We start from the raw sequence: 25,886 nt of genomic DNA on the forward strand, positions 1-25,886 counted from the left end.
TTCTTACATTGATCCTTCACAATAGATTAGCAAAACAATAATCATTTCTATAATTACAGTTATTTCCACCTCAAAAACCTATAATCACAAATTTTAGAACTGGCAGGGACTTAAACACATACACTCACATTAGGAGAGTGTCTTGGCTAGTGTGGCTCAGTTCATTGGGAGTCGTCCCGTTTGAGAAAGAGCAACTGAAAAATAGATAAATAATCAATTTAGACAACATTGCCAGAGCTCATCTTCTATATTATAGTTGAGTATATAGGTGTAATATTTTGCTAAGACGGTAATAACAGAAGTATAATACAGTGGGTGGATAAAACAACAGAAATTTGTTTTTGCAAAATTCTGCAGTCTGGAAGTCCAAGATCAAGGTACTGGCAGGGTTGGTTGTCCTGAGAGCTGTTCCCTTGACTCGCAGATGAATGATGCCTTCTCACTGTGTCCTCACATGGTCTTTCCTCTGTACATGTGCCCATCCCCACCTCTCTCCTTCTATAAGGACACCTCATATTAGCAGGATGAGGGTCCCAGCTAATTTTAATCTAGTCATTTTAACGTAATCATTCTGACATGATCACCTCTTTAAAGTGCTTATCTCTAAATATGGTTACATTCGGAGGTATTGGGGACTTTAGCATATGAATCTGTGGGGACACAATTTAGCCCATAACCTAAGTATACTTAAGCATCATGCAATTTTTTTATGTTAACATTCTAAATCTTTTATTTCCCATATACTGTAGCACGCTGACGTGGAACAGACCAGGCTTATGCAAAAGAAGGCATGTCTTGCCCTGGTCAGTTTGCATCAGGGAACAGAGCTTCAGCCTGCAGACTGGAGGGTCCTGAGTTTGATTCCAGTCTAGGGAACGTACCTCAGTTGCAGGCTGGATCATCAGCTGTCTCTCTTACATCGATGTTTCTCTCCCCCTCCCTTCCACTCTCTCTAAAAATCAATGGAGAAAATATCCTCCCGTGAGTATTACCAAAAACAAAATAAAACAAAACAAAAAAAACGGCATGTCTTTTAAACCTTACTGGCTTTGAGACAGAGCACTTAACACCTCAGACCTCCAAAGTTATTCTAGATAAAATTAACATAATATCAAATATGTAAATATTGTTCAATATAATTAAGTAGCAAACAAGATCTTTTCTCTAAATTTTTTGAAGATTATAAACTGTATATAAATGGAGTCATTGTCGTTATCTTCTCATGGTGGGAAAAATTATTTTGGTCCTCAACATTTATTTCTTTATTTCTTTTATAGTACATTTTGGTTGAAATCAACTTTATGTTCAGCCTTTTCTTAATCATCAGGTTAATACTAATATACTAGAGGCCTGGTGCATGAAATTCATGCACCGGTGCAGTCCCTAGGCCTGGCCAGCGATCGAAGCGCGAGCATCTGGTGTGGAAGGGCAGGTTCCAGCTGACCTCTGGGCCCTGGGCAGCACCTGAGCTTCTGGGCCTCCACGCTCCTGAGTCACAGTGCCCGAGTCCCCATGAAGAGATGTGATGAGCGCAGCCATATGCTGCAGGCCACGGTGCAGCGTGGGCCTCTGGGACACCCAGCGGCGCCACATGGAAGCCGGGTGGGCAGTGCACACTCTCTCAGCCAGCCCTGCAGACCGGCTTCTGCACAAACCCACTGGGAGCCTGACTGGCCCCTGTGGTCCCAGAGGCTGTGGCCTGGCTCACCCGGAAGAGGCCACACTGATGTGGGACAGGCGCCTGGCACCTGAGTGCGAGGGTTTCCCCAGCACGCGAGCCCTGGTCTCCTGGCATTCTCACTGCACCTCCGTCCCCATCACCCCTTCCCCCAGGGAGCCAGCTAGAGGTCACAACCCTCCATCCAGGCACTGCAGGAGGTTGGTCGCCACCACCCACCCACAGTTCCTCATCCCAGCCTGGGGCATGGCCCCAATCAGGTGATCAAGGCCTGCCAGCCACTGGTTTCCATCTGCTGAGCGATCGGTCAGGGCTGGGCCCCCTGCCTGGCTCCCTCAGTGCCTGGGAGCTGGGCAGTGGTCCTGCCCCCCACTGCTGCCACTGGTCACCTTCTGCGGGGTGATTGCAGGCGATCGGGCCTCTGCTCTCACTCGCCTTGGCCTGGCGCTGCCCCACTCACCTGCTCCACCATCCCGCTGTAGCCCCTCTTTCATCCGAGCACATTGGGGCCAGCAGCACCTTCACTGCCACCCGCTGCCAGCACTGCGTTGCTGATGCCCACCATGTTCCGCTATGGCTGCCCCCTGGTGGTCAGCGCACGTCATAGTGAGCAGTTGAACTTCCAGTTGAACTTCAGGTTGAACAATTTGCATATTAGGCTTTTATTATATAGGATGATAATTGTCAGATTAAGGACATTGTTTCTTAAGTGTGCTGACTTCCATATTTTATATAGTTACACTGAATAATTTAACCTCATAGAAACTCATCACCCTGAATTTGCCTTATTTGACATAGCCCTGAATCAAATTCTGTGGAAATTAGCCTCTTCTGCATGAGTTTAACCATGAATTATACCATGAGATTGAAAACCATCTTTAAAACTGGTATTTTTCCCAAGTATTTCAAATTATAAGCAGTTTATGCTGTTGTCGGATCATAAACCACTAAAGTATCCAATGTGTATGTGTCTTTTTTTTTTCTTTTAAATAAATTTTATTTTTTAGAATACTTTTAGTTTCACAACAAAATGATGTGGAAAGTACAGAGAGCTCCCAGTTACCCTTTACCCTCAACACACACACTGCCTCCCCGTTACCAATGTTCCACACCAGATGGGTTGGTATATTTGTTACAGTTGATGACCTACATTGTCACATCATGATCATACAAAGTTCCTGGTGTACATCACTTTTGGTGCTGTTCAGTATATAGGTGTAGGCAAGTGTATAATGACATAAACCCACCATTATATTATTTTACAAAATAATTTAACTACCTTGGAAATCTGAGCTTCACTTGTTTACCTCTCTCTCCCTGGCTATAGTCTGGCAACTGCTGATCTTTTTACTGAGTCCTTAGTTTTATATTATGCAGAATGTCATTTGTTTTTAGGACATTGATATGAAAACATTTTTCTACTCTTCTAATATGGCCATGAATTTATATTAGCCCAACAGAGACCTGTTATACGTATATATTTCATGAAGCAGAACATAAGCACTCTAGAATTCTGAGTTTCTCATTTATCCATGTCTTCCTTACAAACAAAACAAGATGCAAAGTCACTTACTTGTTCATCATCTATAGCATGTGTTATTATAAAGCAGTGTTTAAGACCATTTTGTGTATAGACATAAAATTCTATAGACTTTATAAAATACAATGTAATTATGTCATTATTTAGAGAAAAATCTTTGAATTCACCTTTATTCCGAGGTTACTGTGAAAGGATGACAGGCCTTATCAGATTTTGAGGTAATTAAAACATTCAAAGTTTAAAAATGTACTTTATAAGTAAATTGTATCACTACTATTGTAATAATTATTAAATATAAATGTGATCTTCACTCTTAGATTTAATAGCATACATTATTTTAAAATTTAGTGTTTGTTTTTGATACATTAAAATAAATATTTTTATAATGAATAAACATCATTTCATTTTTTCCTGGGACTTTTAAGCTTTGAACCCAATTTATAAGAACAATTATAGAAAAATTTAGAATTGAAGTTTCTTCTATTGAAGTTTATTCTTCCAGCCAGTACTTTGCTGAGTTGATTCAGTGAAACCAGTGTTCATTGAGAACTTAATAATGCTTTGTACTGTGCTTTTCTCATATGAAAGAAACATAAGCTGAGGTCCCTGACCTCAAAGAGCTTATAAAACTCATTGGAAAAATGTGATTTATACACCGGAAACAATTACCTGGAAATAGGAGACAGGCTATGACTAGACAGAAGATGAGATGGTTCTTTTCATTTGTGACTTTTTATCTGGACATTTACAATCATCTTTTCTTTTGTCTAGCCAATTCCAATTAGAATCCATTCCAGATATTGCCACCATTCAAAACAATCTTAAATGCAGAAATCTTCTGTTCAGATATTTTCAGTTTATTGCACATTTTTCAGAATAAACAAAAAAATCTCACTGCTTGCCCATTGTATTATACCCAGATCTTCAACACTAACTCAAACCCATCTTCTCACCTTCATATCCCTCAAATCCACACACAGAGAGGCTCTGGTGTAAATGTTCTTCCACTACTTTGTCACCATGGAAAAAATAAGCTAATATCTCAAAGAGCTACAAGATTACTCAACTTGCCCACTCAATGATTAAAATGAAGAAAAAATAAACAAAAAATTTAAAAAAATGGCTGACCATAGCAGGCACTGGCAAGGGTGTGAAATGTCTAGAACTCTCATACACTGCAAGTAGGAAAATGACTTTGGAGTCCTCTTTGACATGATTTACTTGAGTTGAACTTAATGCTGCTATAAATTAACCATATAACCTAAGGATATAACCAGCAGAAATGTACACATATGTTCAGCAAAAGCCACTTAGATACATATGCAATAAAAATTAGTACACACGTTCACATCCTAGACAATAAGCTGATTGAAAACACATTAAAAAAAATAACAAAAATATGAAAACTACTCAAGTATATGTCCATCAAAAGTAGAAGAAATAAGTGTATGGTTGAATATTAACACAATGGAACAACGTACAGGAAAGGAAAAGAACCATGAGAATACCCAATAGCATGGATACGTTTTACAAATAAGGTGGTGAGCAAAAGAAAGATAGAAAATATATATTCTCTGACTATATTTATACAAATGTTCAAAATGGGCCAATAAATCAATGGAGATAGAACTCAAAATAATGTTTACTTTGGGGGCGTTGATAAGGGAAATGGAGCTTAAGAAATTTCTGGATGTTGTTAATGCAATATATCTGGAAGTGGGAGGTGATTAACTTTAAAAACATTATTTCTTAAAATTAGTAAATTTTAATATATATTTATTAAAGTATATTATATAACTTAAGCATATGTAGTTATATTTATCATATCATATTTATATTTTAAGCAATGTGTAGTAGGTGGAACAACATAATTTCTTAAAGCATTGTGTAGTACATAGAATCAAAATAAACTTAGGTTACTAAGAATCTACACTAATAATAGACAAATATGTAAATTGACCTTACCTCCATGACGCCCCACAGCCAATCAGGAGCTAGTATGCAAATTAACCCGACAAAGATGGCAGGCCTGTGGGCGTTGCAGAGGTATGCAGGGCCAAGTGGCTGGGGGCAGGGTGGGCATCCCCGGGACCCTGCCCGCTTCGAGCCTGTGGCCAGTGCATGCACGCGCGTGCACTGGCGCTGAGCAGCCGGGGTCCTGGGGACACCATTGGAGTGGCCAGTCCTGTCAGCCTGGCCTGGGGTGGCTGGAGTTCACAGTCCTTTTTGTTTGTGCAGCCCCTGGACCGAAAGCAGGAACCAAGAACGCGGGAAGCATCACGAATTCTGGGAACCATAGTTCTGGTGGCAGCCCCTGGACTGGAAGCAGAAGCCCAGAGTGCGGGGAGCACCAGGAATGCTAGGAATCGTAGTTCTGGTGGCAGAAGTGTTGCGGGATCTCCTAGACACTAGAGCAAAGTGAGCCTGGAGCAAGTTACTGTTGTGGGTGGGGGATGGAGGGAAAGCAAAGGTGAGAGACATAAGTAAAGTCACAGTGTCGAGGAAAAATTAAAGGGAAGATATCCTGCAGCTTCTAGGAATTCTCCACCAATGGTGCAAAGAAAAAAAAAAATAGACCTCTATTATTCTGTGAGCACCAAACCAAACTGGGTTGGGGTCTCAGACAATTCGCTCATATGATTGCAAAGACAGACAGAAATTCCCAGATTGGAGAGGGCTCTCCTGAGGGCTCCCAGATTGGAGAGGGTGCAGGTCAGGCTGAGGGACCCACCCCCTGTGCATGAATCTTCATGCACCGGGCCCCTAGTAGTAAATAATATTATATGGCTTCCTCCCAAAAATAATAGTGAAGCATGCCACATACACACACAAAAAAAAACACTATCTTACACATACATTTGAATATCATTCTTACAAATCTTGAAGACAGTATTAATCATGGTGATGGGGAGCTCCAAAATTTATAATCAGATATGAGGAACTCTTTTGCTCTAGATCACTGGTTTAAATGTTCCTGATACACTAATAAAAAAAGTTCATTAACTTCCAATAGCTGTTTGGTGTTTTATGTAAAATGAGATGATGGCCTCAGCTGACACCATTAAAAGTCATGTCTATAATTTAAATTATAAGAATAACTTTCCAGCCTATCTCCTCTGAGGCCAAAGATGAAAAGGGCATTGAGGTAGTAGAACTCTTTGGCCCAAATTTAGACTTCTACATCTGTTGGGTTTATATAACATAGCAAATGGTGCTGAAAACCTAGTGATTATTTAGATAATTGTTTAGTACCATTTTTTATCCCACCAATTTTTTTTTAATTTCAAGCACAAGGTAATCTTTTCTTTCTCTCAGGCTCATTTTACTCATGTAAAACAGTATTTATTCAATGGGTGGATGTGACTCAGCAACTTCTGTGCCCACACTTTATGACCTGGCAGCTGGCAGAGAATATACAATTTGGCTCTGTCTGTCTGGATTGTGGAAAGTTTGGCATGATAGGCTTTATCTTTATTAGGAAGGTTGAGAAAAGAAATTTAATCAAAGGCAAATAAATAATCCCATTTGGCTGACCCTTTAAGGCATATTCTCCTTATCTATATATATAAAATCCTGAATGACCGAACAACCGTTCAACCGGTAGCTATGATGTACACTGGCCAGCAGGGGGCAGACACTCAATGCACGGCATAGAAACATGGAATAGACTGATGAATCTCAGAGGGAAGAAAGGAAGGGGGAGGGTGGGAAAAGATTAACCAAAGATCTTATATGTATACTGGAGGCCCGGATTTGTGTACCACTTAGGTCCCTTGGCCTGGCCTGTGGGGATCAGGACAAAACTGGCTCGGTGCATGAATCAAGATGGGCTGGACACACCCTGGAGCACTTCCTCAGTCCCTCAAGGCTGATTGGTACTGGGTGAGACGGGCTGGCCCCTGTGAGGATTGGGCCGAACCCAGAAGTCCAACATCCCCCAAGGGGTCCTGGATTGCAAGAGGGTGCAGGCCCAGATGAGGGACCCCACCAGTGTATGAATCCATGCACTGGGCCTCTAGTTTAGATATAAAAGAAATAGGGAGATTCAAGAAAAGGATGAAGACCCAGAGCTGACAACCCAGGATGAGAAGTGAGAAAAAATTATTGAAGAATATTTTTTCCTCATTCACAATGATCTGAACACTGGTATCTCTCTAAACAACAACAAACCTTCTAGGCTAAATCTGTTTAGCTGAAAAGATGGGATTGTATCTTAGTTAACTACCTGGGTAACATAATTCAATGTGTCTGTCTAGCTATAAGATTAAACTCAGGGTAGGAGTTGGAGTGGCATGGAAGCCTAAAATCAAGCCTGCTCTAGGTTTGGTGGAGTTGTGGATATGGAGGATACGGTATATTAATGGTATTAATGTCCCAATTCTCTGCTTAACCCTCCAATGTCCTGTAATCTTACCATGACTTCACATTCTAGCTTGGTCATGTGACTTGATTTGGCCAATGCGATGTTGCCAAATTTTATGCAGAAATTTAAAAAGTACATTCATGTTTCTATTTATCCTCTTGCTTCTCTACATTTACTACTTGATAAAAACATGGCCCAATCAACTCCATTGCCCCAGGAGATAGTCATTTAGCCACCAGACATGTGAGTGTGCCCATCTGGGATCAGAAGAATTCCTCAGTCAATCCCAGCCTAAATCACCCATCCACACTAAAACTCTTAGAATTGGGGTAATTTGTTAAATAGCATCTATATATATATCAAAGCCTAAGTGATTGGCTGACTGGCTGAACAGCTGACCAGCTGACCTGCTGACCAGCCAACTGGCCAACTAGCTGGTAGCTGTGACATGCAATGACCAACAGGGGACAGAAACTCCGATTGATAGCTATGATGCACACTGACCACCACAGGGCAGATGCTCAATGCAGGAACTGCCAAACTGTGGTAACTTGGCAGCTGTGGTTCTCGGGTGATACATTTGGAACCAGAGAGGAGGGAGCCTGATTCTGGGGTGCATCCCCCAAGAACTGTCCTCTTGCAATCCAGGACCCTTCTGGGGATATCTAAGAGCCGGTTTCAGCCCAGTTCCCACAGGCCAGGCTGAGGGAACCCACCAGTGCACGAATCTGTGCACTGGGACTCTAGTTGCTATATAAAAAGTAACTGATATAGTGCACATTAAGGAAGAGTACCAGTGATATGTATTCTAGTGGAGGCCCAGTGCACAGATTCATGCACATTGAAAGGAAATTAATTAAAAGAAATATTTGAATATCGCTATTTGCTCTTTCTCTATAATAGAAGTGTCAACCAAATTCACAATAAAAAATGACAGATCAAAACACAAAAGTGTGACTGGTGCCAGCGAGAGCTTTATATGTATCGTGTATGTGAGAGTCAACTTAGCCTTTTATATATATATAGAATAAACTTGACCCATGCCCCCCAACAACAGCAATGCTGTCTTCACAGCAGAAGCACACTGAACCTCCCCAGCCCCCGGCCCTGCTCTAGGAGATTGGAGCCCTGCCCTGATCACATACAGCTGCTAAACGGCCATGTACAATTTAAAGAATGAAGCCAAGCAGGGAGGTTTGACAGTTACTACCCTGTCGGCCTCACTACCCTCTAATGCCCCCCTAGCACCACCCCGGCCAGTGCCTCCAGGGACAACAACCACTACAGGGCTGCTGGCCAGAGCCTGCCCCTCTGAACCTTGCAGAACCCTCTGCAAAGCTTCGATAGCTACAGTCCCAGGAAACAATCATGCCCTCCTCCCCTAATCAGCACCTCCTACCTGCAAGGGTACTTGTGGGCTTAAAAATAACAATCCCTTCCCATTTAGACATCATTTACTTGATGAAACATTTCTAGGTTCATTAGCTCACAACCTGCTCATGACAACCCAGTGAGGTAGGCGGAGAAGAGATTACAATTCCCATGGTATATGCATATGTATTCAGAAATGAAGCTCAGAGAGGAAAAGTGTCAAGCCCAGTGGTTCCCAAGGTGCAGCACACTCCCCACAGGTGGGAAATTTGATTTTAAGTAGGGGCAATTTGAAAATGAGTTAACAGTGAATTTTTTTGCATTTCTTAAGGTTCTAGGGGGCCTCATCTACAGTGTATACTATATAATAAAAGGCTAATATGCAAATGACCAAATGGTGGAATGACCAGTCCCTATGATGCACACTGACCACCAGGGGGCAGACATTCAGTGTAGGAGCTGCCCCGTGGTGGTCAGTGTGCTCCCACAGGGGGAGCGCTGCTCAGCCAGAAGCTGGGCTCAAGGCTGGCGAACACAAGGGCAGTGGTGGGAGCCTCTCTTATCTCCTTGGCAATGCTAAGGATGTCCAACTGACGGCTTAGTGGGCCTAAGCCATCAGTCAGACATCCCCCCAGGTTTTCTGGACTGTGAGAGGGCGCAGGCCAGGTCGAGGGACCCCCACTCAAGTGCACGGATTTTGTGCACTGGGCCTCTAGTTATAGATAACAGATTAAGAATTAGCAACCATTGATCATTACTAGAATCACCTACAAAGCTTTTAAAAATATTCAGATCCCTCTCTAATCTATCAAATTCCTTGTACTGGGAACATGGGACTCAGCTTGCATTAAATATTGAGACCCACTGATTTAAGCATATTGTTTTAAGAAGTGGGAGGGAATATTTCTAGAATGGTTGCACATTTTCTCACTATTTTAATCTGCCAATAAAGAGAACCAATTAAGTTTTATGTTACACCTTAATTATCCTTACAGCCATAATTTTTTTTTCTAATCTATATTCTGGTCTTGTGGACCATGAATTAAAAATTCACATAAGCAATGGGGACTTAAAATCATATATATATTTACAAAATGCCCCCTGGCAACAAGATGAGTAGTCATATTCATCTTCTTGATAAAGGTGAAAAGAAGATGTGGATGCATATAATCTGGTCTCTAAAATGAACACAAGTTCCCTTTTTTAAAACAAAAACAAAACAAACAAGCTAGTGAGGCAAAGCTCAAACAACCTCTCCCAAGACCAGAAAAGTATCAGCTTCACTGCCAATTATTTTATTCCTCAACTATGATAAAACCTCAGGATTTTTACTCCACTGTTCATTTGCCAGGGAATCTTCTCATGGCTGGCTCCTTCCAATCATACTGAACTCAGAGTGGCCTTCCCTCACTTTGCTATAAACATATTCTTGCCCATCCTCTCTCCACCTCCACTATACATCTTTCTCCATTCAATTCTTATTTCCTTCAGAGCAATTAGCATTGAAAGGATAACTGAATTGGTGGTATATCTATAGCACTAGTTGGATACTGGAGATCCTGTTTCCTGGATACTGGAGAAAAGGTCACTTCATTTATTAATTAACAGTCTTACTTTTGGTCACATGAGAAGAATCTAGAGTACCCATAGAAAACTCACCCCTGAAAGTCATGCTTTCCTTGTGTTGCATATTCTTAATTCTTGATTGTACACAATAGTCTTAATCATTACAAGCTCCCTATCCTAAGGTCAACTATGGCATCCTATATAATAGAAGGCTAATATGCAAATTGTTCCCTGGACTGGGAGTTTGACCAGGGGTCGGGGCTGGCCAGCTAACTGCCCAGGGCCCCTCCCCCCAGCCAGCCCCACCCCAGATCAGGCCCCCACCTCAAACGCAGGTGGGGCCGGCCAGACACCACCTGTGCACAAATTCGTGCACAGGCCTCTAGTCCTCTCTAATAAAATGGTAATATGCAAATTAAACACCACTTCGCTACATAAGCCACGCCCACCAGCCAAGCCACACCCATCAGCCAATCAGGGCGAGTATGCAAATTAACCCCAATCCAAGATGGCTACAGCCACAGAGAGCAAGGTTTCCCAGGTAACAGAGCAAGCCAAGCTTTCCATAGCCATTGCAGGCCTAAGCCTCCACTCAAGCTACAAAGTTTCAATTATAGAAGGTAAACAAATTCAAACAAATGGCGGCAGAATGGAGCTTGAGAGAGCAGGCCAGGGTTGCCGGTGGCAACAGGGGAAGCAAAGCTTTCCGCACACCCTGGCTGGGCTCACCTGCTTAAGGCTACAAAGTTTCAATTGTAGAAGGTGAATTAACTGCCTTAGAAATGGCTGCCGCCCCAGGCTACAAAGTTTAAATTGTAGAAGGAAAATAAATTCCAGATACCAGGGCCTCCCCTTGGGTTGCCAGGGGGCGTGGTGGCCTGCAAACCACCACAGGCCCCTCGCTCAGGCCGCCCCACACCCCAAGGGAACCCCCACCCATATCTGTGACACCCTTCAGGGCAAACCAGCTGGCCCCCACCCCTGTACCAGGCCTCTATCCTATCTAATAAAAGAGTAATATACAGATTGATCATCACTGCAACACACAATATAGCTGCCCCCATGTGGTCAAAGATCCTGCCCCCATGTGGACACAAGATGGCCAGCAGGAGAGGGCAGTTGGGAGGCACCCGGCCTGCAAGGGAGGGCAGTTGTGAGGGACCAGGCCTGCAAGGGAGGGCAGTTGAGAGGGACCAGGTTTGCAAGGGAGGGCAGTTGGAGGTGATCAACCCTGCAGGAGAGGGCAGTTAGGGGTGACCAGGCTGGCAGAGGAGGGAAGTTGGGGGCAAACAGGTTGGCAGGGGAGCAGTTAAGCATCAACCAGGCTGGCAGCGGGGTGGTTAGGGGGTGATCAGGCTGGCAGGCAGAAGCGGTTAGGGGCAATCAGGAAGGCAGGCAGGCAAGCAGTTGGGAGCCAGCAGTCCTGGATTGTGAGAGGTATGTCCGACTGCCCATTTAGGCCCAATCCCACCAGGTCGGGCCTAAACGGGCAGTCGGACATCCCTCCAGGAGTCCCAGATTGGAGAGGGTACAGGCTGGGCTGAGGGACAACCCCCCGCCGTGCACGAATTTCGTGCACCGGGCTTCTAGTATGATATAATCATGGAAGTAAATTCCATCAAACACTTAATCTCAGGGATTACATAAGGCATGTATACCAGAGGTGTACATATTAGAATTCTACCTAGAATAGATGTTGATCAATTATCTCTATGAAGAGTTTAGTTTTATTCCATATAATTTGAGTTGAAACTTACTGTAAATTTCTAGAGGTAGGTGTCTTTCTTTTTTTTTTTTTTTATAGCTTTGTCCTTTTGAAGATGCTCAATCATTCTTATTGTAACCACTAGAGATAAAGAATAAACACTTGGAATTTTGAAGAACTATACAAGTGCAAGTTCAATTATCAATATGCTGCATTTCTAAATTGATAATAATTCCCAAGATTGAAATAGTTATTTAGAGGATTTATATCAGATTCAATTTTCAACACTTAAATGCATCATTTTTAAAACTGAGGAAAATATTATCTGAAGCATTATTTCAGAATTTTCTTAAATGTATCCTGTTGATTTATATGTAAATACTATTACTTTGTTAGTATGGGCATGGTGCAAAATTTGCTTTCTTCTTATGAATAAATGGAACATTATTTTGGCAGTTTTGAAGTAAAATACACAAGTGATTATAAGATGTTGTTCCAGATAAAGAACTCGTTTTCCACATTTTCCATGTCTAGTCTAAAAATGTAATTATTTTGGAAGCCTTCTAAAGTCAATATGCTAAATGGCTCTCTTTGTTCTTTCATTTAAATTCTAGCCAAAAATTCTCTTCAGCAAACTTGCTATAACTGCAATTTTAGGTGTAAAATATTGATGCAACTGAAAATAAAACACACATTGTTTATTAATAAATCTACATGCATGGGCAACATTTGCATAAAATTATTTAAAATCAAGTACTGTCAGCTAGTTAGTATTTTTAATGAACAATAAAAACAAGTCCAGCCTTAGCCGGTTTTTCTCAGTGGATAGAGCATCAGCCTGCGGACTGAAGGGTCCCAGGTTCAATTCTAGCCAAGTGCACATGCCTGGGTTGTGGGCTTGATCTCAAGTGTGTCGGGGGGCGGGCGGTGTGTGTGCAGGAGGCAACCGATCAATGACTCTCTCTCATCATTGATGTTTCTATCTGTCTATCCTCCCTTCCTCTCTGAAATCAAATAATTTTTTAAAAAAAATAACAAGTCCAGGAGTAATAAAAGGGGTGTATGTGGAAGGCCAAAAAGGCTGGCTATAAAAGCTAAGTAAAAGTAGGTATGAACTCTTAAGATTCTTCAAAAAGGCAATTTGACTTTTTGATGTTTTAGGGGGTGAGGGCTGCATATCTAATTTGTGGAGATTACCCATAAATAAGTTTGTAGTTTGTGTATGAATGTGTGGTATATGTCAGTCAGCATGTGCCCTAACCTTGTTTCTCCCCCCAACCCCCCCCTTTTTTGTGTGCAATATTACTCTTCATTTCTGCAAAAGCTTGATATTTTGAGGATGGTAGTAAATTGATTTGAGAATTATGAGTGTTGAAACCAGAAAGAAGGGACTATCATAACACAGTCTCTGAGAACAGAGTGAGATTGTGTTCACCTCCATGGCAATAAACTCTGATAATTGGGGAGATAAAGAAAAGGTGAGAAGGTGAGAGGTGTTGTGTATGCTTCAACCACCTGGATAATCTATCAGGTTATGCTTCCAGATCAGACAGATCAAGAGTTTCTCCTGGGTGATAACATTAAAATAAGACAGTTAATACTCTTAAGTTTTTAATGAATAGCAAGTACTTTTTATACAGGATATCATTCCACCATTATAACAAATTGTTATGAAATTGTTTTCTCCTAAAATTCACTAGTTGAAGCTCTAACCCATTGTGACTAAGAAGGGAATTGAAGTTAAATGGGGTCATAAGGGTGGAACTCTAATCCCAACAGGATTTATAAGAAGAGTCAGAGTCTCCCGGAGTTCAGGATCACAGAGGAAAGCTGATGTGAGGACACAATAAGAAGGTGGCCATCTGCAATTCAGGAAGACAAAACTCAGAAGAAACTCATCAGTCAGATCTTGATCTTGGACTTCCAATCTCCAGATTGTGAGAAAATAAATTTCTGTGTTTAACCTTTTGCACTCGGATGTCGAGTGTGACTCGACACGGTTAGCATTAGAATAAAGGAATCGAGAAAAAAGCAAGCGAGTGCAAAGGGTTAAGCCATCGGGTCTATGACATTCTCTGATGACAGCCTGAACAGATGAATACAAATGCCATCAAAAGAATGCTATTATTTCCACATTTTACAATTTACAGGAATGAGCCTCTGAGAAATGAAGTAATTTTGTTGAGTGATTCAGGAAATGGCAAGGCACGTCTTGAACCCAGGTAGTTTTACTCTTGAGATTATGATTTCATTTGCTTTATAAGTCTGCCTCTCTGATATAGTTAGACATGTATATTTTTACTTTGTTTATTCATTATACTATACTAGAGGCCTGGTGCACAAAATTCGTGCACGGAGGCGGGGGGTGTCCCTCAGCCCAGCTTGCACCCTCTCCAATCTGGGACCCCTCGAGGGATGTCTAACTGCCCGTTTAGGCCCGATCCCACCAGACATCCCTCTGACAATCCAGGACTGCTGGCTCCCAACTGCTCGCCTGCCTGCCTTCCTGATTTCCCCTAAGTGCTTCTGCCTGCCAGCCTGATCACACCCTAACCACTCCCCTGCCAGCCTGATTGATGTATAACTGCTCCCCTGCCAGCCTGTTTGCCCCAACTTCTCTCCTCTGCCGGCCTGGTCACCCCTAACTGCCCTCCTCTGCAGGGTTGATCGCCTCCAACTGCCCTCCCTTGCAGGCCTGGTCCCTCCCAACTGCCTTCCCTTGCAGGCCTGGTCCCTCCCAACTGCCCTCCCCTGCTGGCCATCTTGTGGTGGCCATCTTGTGTCCACATGGGAGCAGGATCTTTGACCACAAAGGGGCAGCTATCTTGATCTTATGTGTTGGAGTGATGGTCAATCTGCATATTACTCTTTTATTAGATAAGATAGAGGCCTGGTGCACGGGGACCAGCTGGTTTGCCCTGAAGGGTGTCCTGGATCAGGGTGGGGCTCCCTTGGGGCGTGGAGAGGCCTGGGCGAGGGGCCTGTGGAGGTTTGCAGGCCAGCCGCGCCCTTGGCGACCCAAGCAGAGGCCCTGGTATCTGGAATTTATTTACCTTCTACAATTGAAACTGTAGCCTGGAGTGGAGCCAAGCCTCCTGCTTGATCTGTGGCTGCCGCCATTTCTGTTTGGATTTGTTTATCTTCTATAATTGAAACTTTGTATCCTTGAGTGGAGGCCTGGGCCCGCCAGAGTGTGTGGAAAGCTTGGCTTCCTTTGTTGCCAGGGAAACCCAAGCCTCCCTTCTGGTAGCCATCTTGGTTGGGGTTAATTTGCATACTTGCCCTGATTGGCTGGTGGGCGAGGCTTGGCTGGTGGGCATGGCTTATGTAGCAGAGTGATGGTTAATTTGCATGTCACTCTTTTATTAGAGAGGATAATAAGTTGTTTTATTGAACCCAAATTAAGTTTCCCATTATTACATGAAAATCAAGCAAGTAGCAAGTAACTATTTTCTTTGGTAATCCTATATATAGTCAGCTTTGTGTAGTCACCTGTGTAATAGTGTAACTTGGCCCATAGAGAGATTTTCCGTGAATCAGCTGGTTAATATTGGTAATGATTTACAAATAGAGGGTCCTAGATTCATACTTGCTAAGTGCTTATAGTAAATATTTTTTAATCTTAATATTCTATTCAGCTAATCATTGGAAATATTTGAGTTTCAATGAGTGGTATTTTTTTTCCCATTTATATTCTTCATGTGCTCATATTAGACAAGAGCTAATTGGGTATTTCTGTCGATGTAGAAAGATAAGCCTTTAGGAAAACTGTGCTAAATGAAAGTGCCTTGCAGCAATTACATCTTCTTATTTTCACAATTCACGATTAATAAAATGGAGTAGTTTATCAATGAGGTAATTTATCAATAATGTGAAATCATTAAGTGAGAGGCATGGACATACATACTATGAAAGACTTTGTTTAGATATTTGTTTTCTATTCTGCAGGGTGTTTTTTTTTTATTCTTTATTGTTTAAAATACTACATGAGTCTCCTCTTTTCCCCACATTGACCTCTCTCCCACCACCCCTCCACCAAGCATAAGCCCTCACCCCCCTACTGTCTGTGTCCATTGGTTCTGCCCATATGCATGCATACAAGTCCTTTGGTTGATCCCTAACCCCTCACCCCCACCTTCCCTCACAGGTTGTACAGTCCGTTTGATGCTTCTATATCTCTGGTTCTACTCCTGTTCATCAGTTTATGTTGTTCATTATATTCTACAAATGAGTGAGATTATGTGATATTTATCTTTCTCTGACTGGCTTATTTCACTTATAAAACTAGAAAACAGGTTAGATTTGGAAATGTCTAACAATATATAAAAATCATTTCATTATTTTACTAACAACTGCTTGAAGACAGTAATTTTACAATTCTTCTAATTGACAGATAATCAGTAGTGATGCCAGACAGTGCTTTCCACACATGCACCTTCACAGAGGCAAGTGCCAGGCAACTCCACGGATACCTTGATGCTAAAGTCCCCATGCCCTCAAGATATTTTACACTCCTGTTCCTTGAAACCATTGAATTAATACTGTCTTTTCTTTTTCAGAATGACCAAACTCACCGTACTTTTTTTGGGGGGGTTTCTTGCCTCAGAATATACAGGTAAATAATTGTTCCCATCCCCTCCTCTTTTTTCTTATTTCCTTCTTAGAAGCTTGATATTACATCTAATGGAGACTCAGTAATGACAGGCATATAATAAACACTGTGAGAATTAAAAATGATTCCTAAACTGTCATAAAGTTGTTGAATGAATAAATCCTAATTTGTGTTGCTGACTTCTTATTTTTTTATATGACAAGGAAGCCCAATGCCCACTCACTTCTGTTTTTCATTTTTTTTAAATATATTTTTATTGATTTCAGAGAGGAAGAGAGAGGGAGAAAGAAACATCAATGATTAGTGAGAATCATTGAGTGGCTGTCTTCTGCACGCCCCCTTCTGGGAATCGAGCCCTCAACCCAGGCACGTGCTCCCAACCAGAATTGAACCCGGGACCCTCAGTCCACAGGCCAATGCTATATCCACTGAGCCAAGCCGACTAGGGCTGTTTTTCATTTGTAAGACTGTATGTACTTCACATCTCTGCATCTACATTTACTCTTATGTATTATCAAGCAGTAGCATTAGAATCACTCTTTTGTTTCTCTAAAAAGCTACAATTAAAAATAGTTTATCTTATATTTTAAAAGGTCTTTTAAAGGATTAAATCAGTTTTCAGAATCTAGTGAGGAGCTAAGAGAAGGGGAAATATCATAGCTTTAGTCATCACTCTATCAATATATGCGATTCAGACATGTCTCTATATGTCTAGCAGCCTGCTGCAGACTCTTGTAATAATCCCCTGAGAAGCATCCTGGGAGAGAGCTCATCATAAAGGAAGTCAGGCAGTCAAGCTTGGCTCAGTAAAAAGCTTTCATTATCAACCAAGAGAAGAAATTTCTGAGTACAGCATGATGTTCATCACTCATATTTTTCTTTAAGCCTAACCACCCATGAACTTCTATCTGAATTGTATTAAGAAAAGAGAGACACACGTAAAAAATGGAATGGCTGTTTTTTCAATTAATACTGTGACATCAACTATTTCGATACATATCTATAAATGGCACAATAAAGATCTGTCTCCTCTTGTGTAGATAACACAATGTGGATTCAGTGCTGAAAGTGCTCAGGAGAACCCATGACTTGGGACCACCTCAAAGACTGATCCATCAATAGTAATAGAATCTACTGGGAGATAGTATTATTTCAAAGCATGGCTTATCCACGTGAACCAGAGGCAGCCTGCTTCTCCAGAAAGTGTAGTGTGTAAGGGGATGATGATAGTGGTAACCCTGTATGCAATAGCCTATAGGATTTGCTTTGCTTATAGACATGACACATCTTAAGGATCTGCAAAATAATCATTCATTGGAGAAAGGCCCCATGATGGTTAATTTTATGTATCAACTTGGCTAAACCACAGCACACAGATATTTGGTCCAACATTATTCTAAATGTTCCTATGAAGGTGTGTTGTTGTTGTTTTTTTATGAGATTAACATAGAAATTGGTGGAATTTAAGTAAAGCAGATCACCCTCCTTAATGTGGGTGGGTCTTATTTAATCAGTTGAAGGTCTTAAAAGAAGGAATTATGCCAGCAGACTGCCTTTGGGCTTGAACTCATGTCTAGATTTCCAGCCTCCTAGTCTATCCTGCAGATTTAGGCTCAACAAGCCTCCATAATCACAGGATCCAAATTCTTAAAATAAATCAATATCCCTCAATTTCTCTTTCTGTTTTATCCTGTTTGTCTCTGTTTCTGTATCTAACTATCATCCATCTATCATTCATCTATCTATCTATCTATCATCTATCTATTTATCTATCTATCTATCTATCTATCTATCTATCTATCTATCATCTATCTATCTATCTATCTATCTATCTATCTATCTATCATCTATCTATCTATCTATATATATATTTCTATCTTTCTATCTATCTACTAGTATCTATCATCATCTCTATCTGTGCGCGCGCACACACCACACACACACACACACACACACACACACACACACACACACATCCTATTGAGTCCATTTTTTTTGAGACCCTGAACTAAATACAGGTGCTTTGTTACATATGAAGCAGAATAATGGCTTATTAAAGATATGCATGACTTAATTTCCGGAACCTATGAATATGACAAAAGAGACTATGCAGATATGCTTAAGTTAAGTATACTGAGATGAGAAAATTATTCTGTATTACCCAGGAGGGCCTAATGGAATCATGGAGAAACATTGAAATGGACTATGTGAATTAGCAAATGTTCTGGGGCGAAGTAACCCTGCAGAGTGACTGAAATGGGTTATCAAAGCTGCTTTCCATTTTCTATCGGCTTTTCCGTTTTCCCTGTGTACTTTGCTGTAGCAGCAAGTTTATCCCTATTCACTTGTCAATTTTTAAAGGCTATTCAGAGTTATAAGCAAAGATGAAAGTCAATACATTTAATAGTATCCTTGGCCTTTATGATTTTAAGTTGGTAGAACATCACTAGCATGGAGTTTGTGGAGTAACTGAACTTATTAAGGCTAAATTGAACATTCAAGCAGAAAGTATCATTTTACTCCACATTATAGCTAACTTAATTATTTTTGAAAGTTTTTGGTCAAATTATAACTTTACAACCTTCTTTCCTTTATCTGTTGTTTCCTTCTTTCCTTCTTTATCTCTTTCAAGTTATAATAAAATATTAAACAAAGTATTGTCCCATTTAGATTTAATATAAATTCTGAAAAGCTTATCACTTACATAAATATAGGCGCATTTCAGGGATTTATTTTGAGAGAATGAGCTTGTAAAACCACAGGGAAAAGTCATTCTCCCTTGGGTTTTATTTTGAAATGTTGAACACCATGGCAATATTTTAAGGAAACTTAAGAAGCAAGTAAACTTTACCTTTGCATACTTCCTCAGTTTTGCTTCAGTAATCATGGAAGCAATCTAATGAACTGTTACATCGGTATTCCTTTTTTCAACTACTGGAAAATTAATCTGATATCTTTGCCATCTGCTGCACTGTTCAATATTTGTTTACCCCCACACTCCCAGTAGAACCTGGCTGTAACCTACACTTTCTTAAAGATTTGCATCACATATCACTTGCTCTGTGATGTTAGTTTTTCCCCCAAATGATGTCACTCTTCTGCATCCCACAGTAATTTGTATTGCCAACTAAAATATATGCTTTGGTATTTTTTATAGTTCGTTAGTCATATATAGACATTCTACATATACATGTAACATATAACATAAATCACCCACACCCTCATACATACACTGTCTCAGTTAGGAATTTGTGCTACATGTAATAATAAACCCAAGTAATAGTGGCTATGTAAACATAGAGGGTGTTTTATTTTTTCACCATGTAATAAGAGATTTGGATGTTTGAAGTTCTGAGTAGATGCACCAGCTCTAACATTTCAGTATCAAGGTACCGAAGTTTCCCTTGTAAATTTATTTATTTATTTATTTATTTATTTATTTATTTATTTATTTATTTATTTTACTGTCCGTTTTGAGAGGGCTACCGGAGCAAGGTCAGTGAAGTGAAAGCAAAAATTTCTAAGATACACAAGGTTTCTCCTTACATTTCTTTCTACTTAATTGAACGAGTACAAGACAATCCAATACTTGTTTCCTAGTAAATAAGATGTTGATAATATCTTTCACATTCAACATGGATGCAATTGTCAGTCAATTCTCAGTTTTTAAATCAATGTCCACTTGATCAGCTAAACTTTAGCCAATTTTCTGATAACTAGGTGTCAGTCAGTATTATTGTAATAATATATATTATGATGTTGCCAATTCAGATATAATTCAAAATTGATTTATCTTACTGAATGACAGATATGACAATGCACTAGGAAAAGAGAAATAACACGACTCTATTTTATATACAACATTATCCTCTTTTAATATTACAGAATTTTTTCATATATATATTAGTAGGAGATAACCGAGATTGATTAGCTTGGATTACATAGAATCTGTTACTATTGTCATAAATAAACTTTTGACATAATTGAAAGTCTCAAATTTAAAAAATTAAAAAGATGCTTATAAACAATTCAGTTATCTTAACCTTTTCAAACATCTATGAAATATATCACTTGTTTTTTTTCTAGCCAGATTTAGTTTCCAACTATAATTAACCAAAATAAAAAAATTAAAAAGCATGATAAAAGAGATTTATACTAGAAAAGGTAAATGGCTCACATGAATGTGACATGTCAGCATTTCAGTGACAAGCCCACATGTTAGGACTGATACTATTAAGTGCAAATTGTAATGATTGATCTATTAATCTTAATATATATACTCTCACAAACACAGTTGTATGTATAAAAATGCATACTTATATAAACATGTGTCAGTGAATATAGTGCTGTTTCTTGTTCATATCTTCATCCGACAATTATTTAAAGCCTATGTGATACAAACTGTACAGGGTGTTAGAAAAACAGATGAATAGACATTGCTTTTCCAAGGTCATGATAAAAAATAAAAAAATAAATGACAATATAGCATAATAAAATGTAAAAATATGCACATAATGCGATAGTATGATGGAGACAAACATTGGCTGTGCTTTGAGAAATAAGGGGTTTCACAGACTAAACAAGTGACATCAAATTTTGAGAATAAATTTGAAAGTTGAAATATATTTGGTAGGAAAAAGTAAAGGAGAGGCAAGCTGATAATTTACTTATTCTATAGCCAAAAACCATGAATTCTTACAATTTTCCCTCTTTAAAAAAATGTTCTCTATGTTTTGACTGCTCATTTTTGTTGTTTAAAAATGCAAATATTGATTGTTTCTACTTGTGTCTGTACAATAACACAGTAATAATTTTAAAATGAAAACATTTGTAAGGGAAATGGATTTTGTGTTGACATGATTCCAAAGAAGTGGCAGAATGGTTTTGGTTTGCACTGAATTAATGAGTTGTATTAAAATTTGCTAGACATGGGTATAAGTCAAACAATATGTCTAAAATATTATTTAGTTTAACCACGTTTCTTTTCGCTATCTTTTTTAAAAAAATATTTTTTTTATTGATTTCAGAGAGGAAGGGAGAGAGATGGAAACATCAATAATGAGAGAGAATCATCAATCAGCTGCCTCCTGTACACCCCACACTGGGGATCAAGCCCGAAGTCTGGGCATATTCCCTGACTGGGAATGGAACCAGTCCTGGTTCATAGGTCAATGCTCAACCACTGAGCAACACTCCTTTCTCTTTATGTGTGAAGGTTTTGAGGGCTGATCAAGGAAAAACATAAGGCCATGAGGTGGCAGTAGTTTGCAAAGCTTTATTGGGCCATCTTTTTTTTTACAGCAAGAGTCTATACAGCAGCTGCAGTGTGGGATCACTACTAAGAAGAGGAGTTGAGCCAGAACTCCGAGGGAGAGAGGTTAAGTCAGAGAGGGGCTTACATGTGTAGGGATGTCCCTCAGCTGCAGGTGGGTGGTCTCTGGGTCAGACCTCTCAGAAGAGTTGCACATGCTTGGGATCTTTATGACCTGTGGCTTATTTGATCTATTGCTGTCAGATGTTCAGTGAGGTTTCATGAAATATGCAAAACAGGCAGACTCTTAGTGGCTGAAATCTGCTTGTTTGGGGTATTTTGAAAATAATTTTATATGTAAAAATCTGAGTTTGGCAACAACAGGCATTCTTACTAATAAATCTCAGTCTGCAGTGAAGAAATAAATAACCTAAAGGCCAAATCAGAGACCATATTTGGCACATTTATATAATAATTTGCAAAAAATAAATAATATTAAATGACTGAAAATGTTAATTAAAATTGACCAAATAGAGGGTCATATCAGCACCATTTTACTTTTAGGGTAAATCTCACGGATTAACAGCCTCTGATAATATATTTGACTCACCACAGCTTTGAAAGCTCCATTAAGATATAATAAATCATTAATTAAGATCATAATCTTAATTTAATGACTTAATTGTTCCTTGTAGACATGCCAGAAAATGTTTGCTATACCTTTATATACAAAGAAAACATCTGACATTAATGGCATTACCAATAATTTATACTTGTTTCTCTTATCTTAACCTATAAATTTAGAGCATATAAATTCTGTCAGAATAGTTATTAATGCAAAAATAACTCATCAGCTGGATGTGAAAAATTATGTGTTGTGATGACACAAGTTAAAGAGCATGGTCACACCTTTAAGGCATCAAGGTCAAGTGAAAATGTTTTATTAATCCATGCATTACATTTTTAAAAACATAAATGGAGATGTCTTTCTTCTATGCCTTCACACAATCATTTGCATGTATCTAACTTGAGCATTCTTTCTCACATTACTGTCAATGAATGTGAATGTGTGTGTGAAGCAGGGTGACTGAAATCATTCAGAACATAGTTCTTTCCTTATTTTACTTTAATTTTTTTCCATCATCATTTATCCCCTTTATGACCTCTTCTACTTCCACCCCATCCCTGCAATCACCACATAGCTGTCCATATCCATGAGTTCTCTCTCTTTTTTTTCTTTCTTTTTGCTCAAGTAGGAAAAATGAGAGGAGAATGAGAGAAACTTCCAATCTTAAATCATACTGTAATTCTTTCTTTCCTTTTTAGTAAGTGGGGATCCATTTGAAAACAAGGAGCTAATGAATTCCACTTCCTGTGATGACAAATAATGCTTCTCATTATATTTGTATCACATCATTCTGTTTGTCCAAAACAAAGTAAATCTGTGTCTGTACTCCTGTTGCCATGAGAAAAAATTTTCATGAAAAAAAGTTATTTGTTGTGCTTCTTTCCCAATCACGCCACTGGTTGTCTGAACATTTCAGGGATTGTAGATTTCTATACTCTTGAGTCCTGTCCAAGACTGCTTCATCCCCTGAATATAGGCAGGCATAGCTGCTTCTTTGCATGGGTGACCATTTGGCCTTTTGCTGGGAAAATTAATCAGTAGGTGATAGAAAATCACAAACATCTGTCCTCTAACCATTTTTAGTTAGCTCTGGATGCTTCAGTCTTTTCACATTCCACGTCAGAAAACAACCATTGTCCCTGATCGTGTACATAACACATTCAGCTTTGGAAAATAATCTTATGTGTGATTTGGAGATAAGGGAAATCTCAGATCTGTAGAGCTTCTGAAGTCCTATCCAGATGGAGGTTGGAGAAAATAAAATAAAATGCTCTGTTTCTGAAATTTCCAAAGTTAAAATAGAGATTAATTTTCTAATAAAATTGCTGGCTACATTTATGTTATTTGGTTTTGAGCTGCAAACCTGTTTTCCTCTGCTTATAAAGACAGTAAAATAGGTCTCTTGTTGATATTCAGGAACTGATCTTGTTTATTTTTCTGCAAAATACATAAAGGTACTGATTTTCATATTTTGTAAAAGGATTTGTATAAATTTATATGGCATGTTTATGTATATATTGAATGGAGTTGAGGAACTCATTGAGGGAAATGAAGTAAGTATATGTCGGTTATCATCTTATTCATCTTGCCTCTATTCTATTATATTTTTCTTATTCTATTATATTTTGCTCTAATCAGACAAAAGTTCTGCAAAATTAGCTATAGGAAGGTTAAAGTGGATATTTCTTTTATGCAATAGATCAGAGAGAGAGTCATATTAATTTATGTAAGGTAGTTTTGGAAAGCTACCAAGATGCAAAGATAAGAAGACTGCAAAAATCAAATGAAACAAAAAAACCACCACCACAAATACCACAACACAAAACATTTGGCAAATGATGAAAAACAAAAACGTTAACTGTATCTCCCTGTTTTGACTTGAAATCATGGCTTTTGCCTGACCTCTGAAAAATGCAGTGTGCCATTGAAGTATTTTGGCATATGCTTAATCACACATCGGCTCTGCATTATCAGAGTCGTTCTCTCTTCTACATCTAACAGATGCCATCTTCCCCAAACACTCTTTTAACCTTAAAATTTTAAAAAGACATATTGCCAATCCTCCCTATCCCTAATTTTTATTTTCCTAATAAACAAAATTTGTGAAAGAGTTTCAGAATCTATGTCAGGGCCCTGCTGCCAGGAGGAACTCAGTCTGACCAGATCCTACTTCTGGTTTCTGTAAACCCTACCCTTTTCCTTCTCAACCTGAGCTCTAGTGGTTATGTTCCACTGATTGCACCCTTGATCCCGGTGAGGTAGGACCTGAGTGGGCCTCCTGGGAAGCAACCAACAATGTGAGAAGAGGTGGGCTCTGTCTACCACTGGAGCAACTGTAGGACCAGGGATACCCTCTTGGTGTGGCTCTTTGTCAGCTTGGAGAAGGGACTATGCAGTCAGAGTGTAGGCAGTCTTCTGCCCCTTTTAATGTGGATATTCCCAGTGTCTGTGGATATTTAAATTAATGTCTTACCCATGGAGAGTTGCTGGTTGGTCTTCTGGAGAGGGAACTAAAGTTGAAAATAACCTATGTTGCCTTCTTGATGATGTCAATCTCCCCAATGTTTTTCATTTTAATGAAGGTCCACTTTTCAATTATTTCTTTTGTGCATCATGCCTTGGTGTTGTATCTAAAAAAATCTTTGCCATTAACGTGGTAATCTAGGTTTCCTCCTATGTTATCTTTAAGAGTTTTATAGTTTGGTATTTATATTCAGGCCTTTTGTCCATTCTGAGTTAATTTTTTGTGAATTTTGTCTGTGTCTACATTCATTTTTTTTTTATTGTGGGTGTCACCTTGATCCATCACCATTTATTGAAGAGACTATTGTTTTCTTTCCCGTATTGTCTTTGCTCCTTTATCTAAGATCAGGTGATTATACTTGTATGAGACTATTTCTGGCCTATATACTCTATTCTACATATTTGTCTATTATTCCACCAATACCAGACTCTGTTGTCTACTGTAGCTTTATAGTAAGTCATGATGTTGGGAGGGTATGCCTTCCCATTTTGTTCTTCTCTTTCAATATTATACTGGTGATTCTAGGCTTTTTGCCTCTCCATATAAACTTAGAATGAGTTCGTGGATATCTTTCAAGGAGTTTGCTTGAAATTGCATTTAATTTATAGATTGATTTGGGAAGAAATGGCATCTGCACCATATTGAGCC

The sequence above is a fragment of the Cnephaeus nilssonii genome (assembly GCF_951640355.1).
Source record: "Cnephaeus nilssonii genome assembly, chromosome: 1".
NCBI classification, from domain to species: Eukaryota; Metazoa; Chordata; class Mammalia; order Chiroptera; family Vespertilionidae; genus Cnephaeus; species Cnephaeus nilssonii.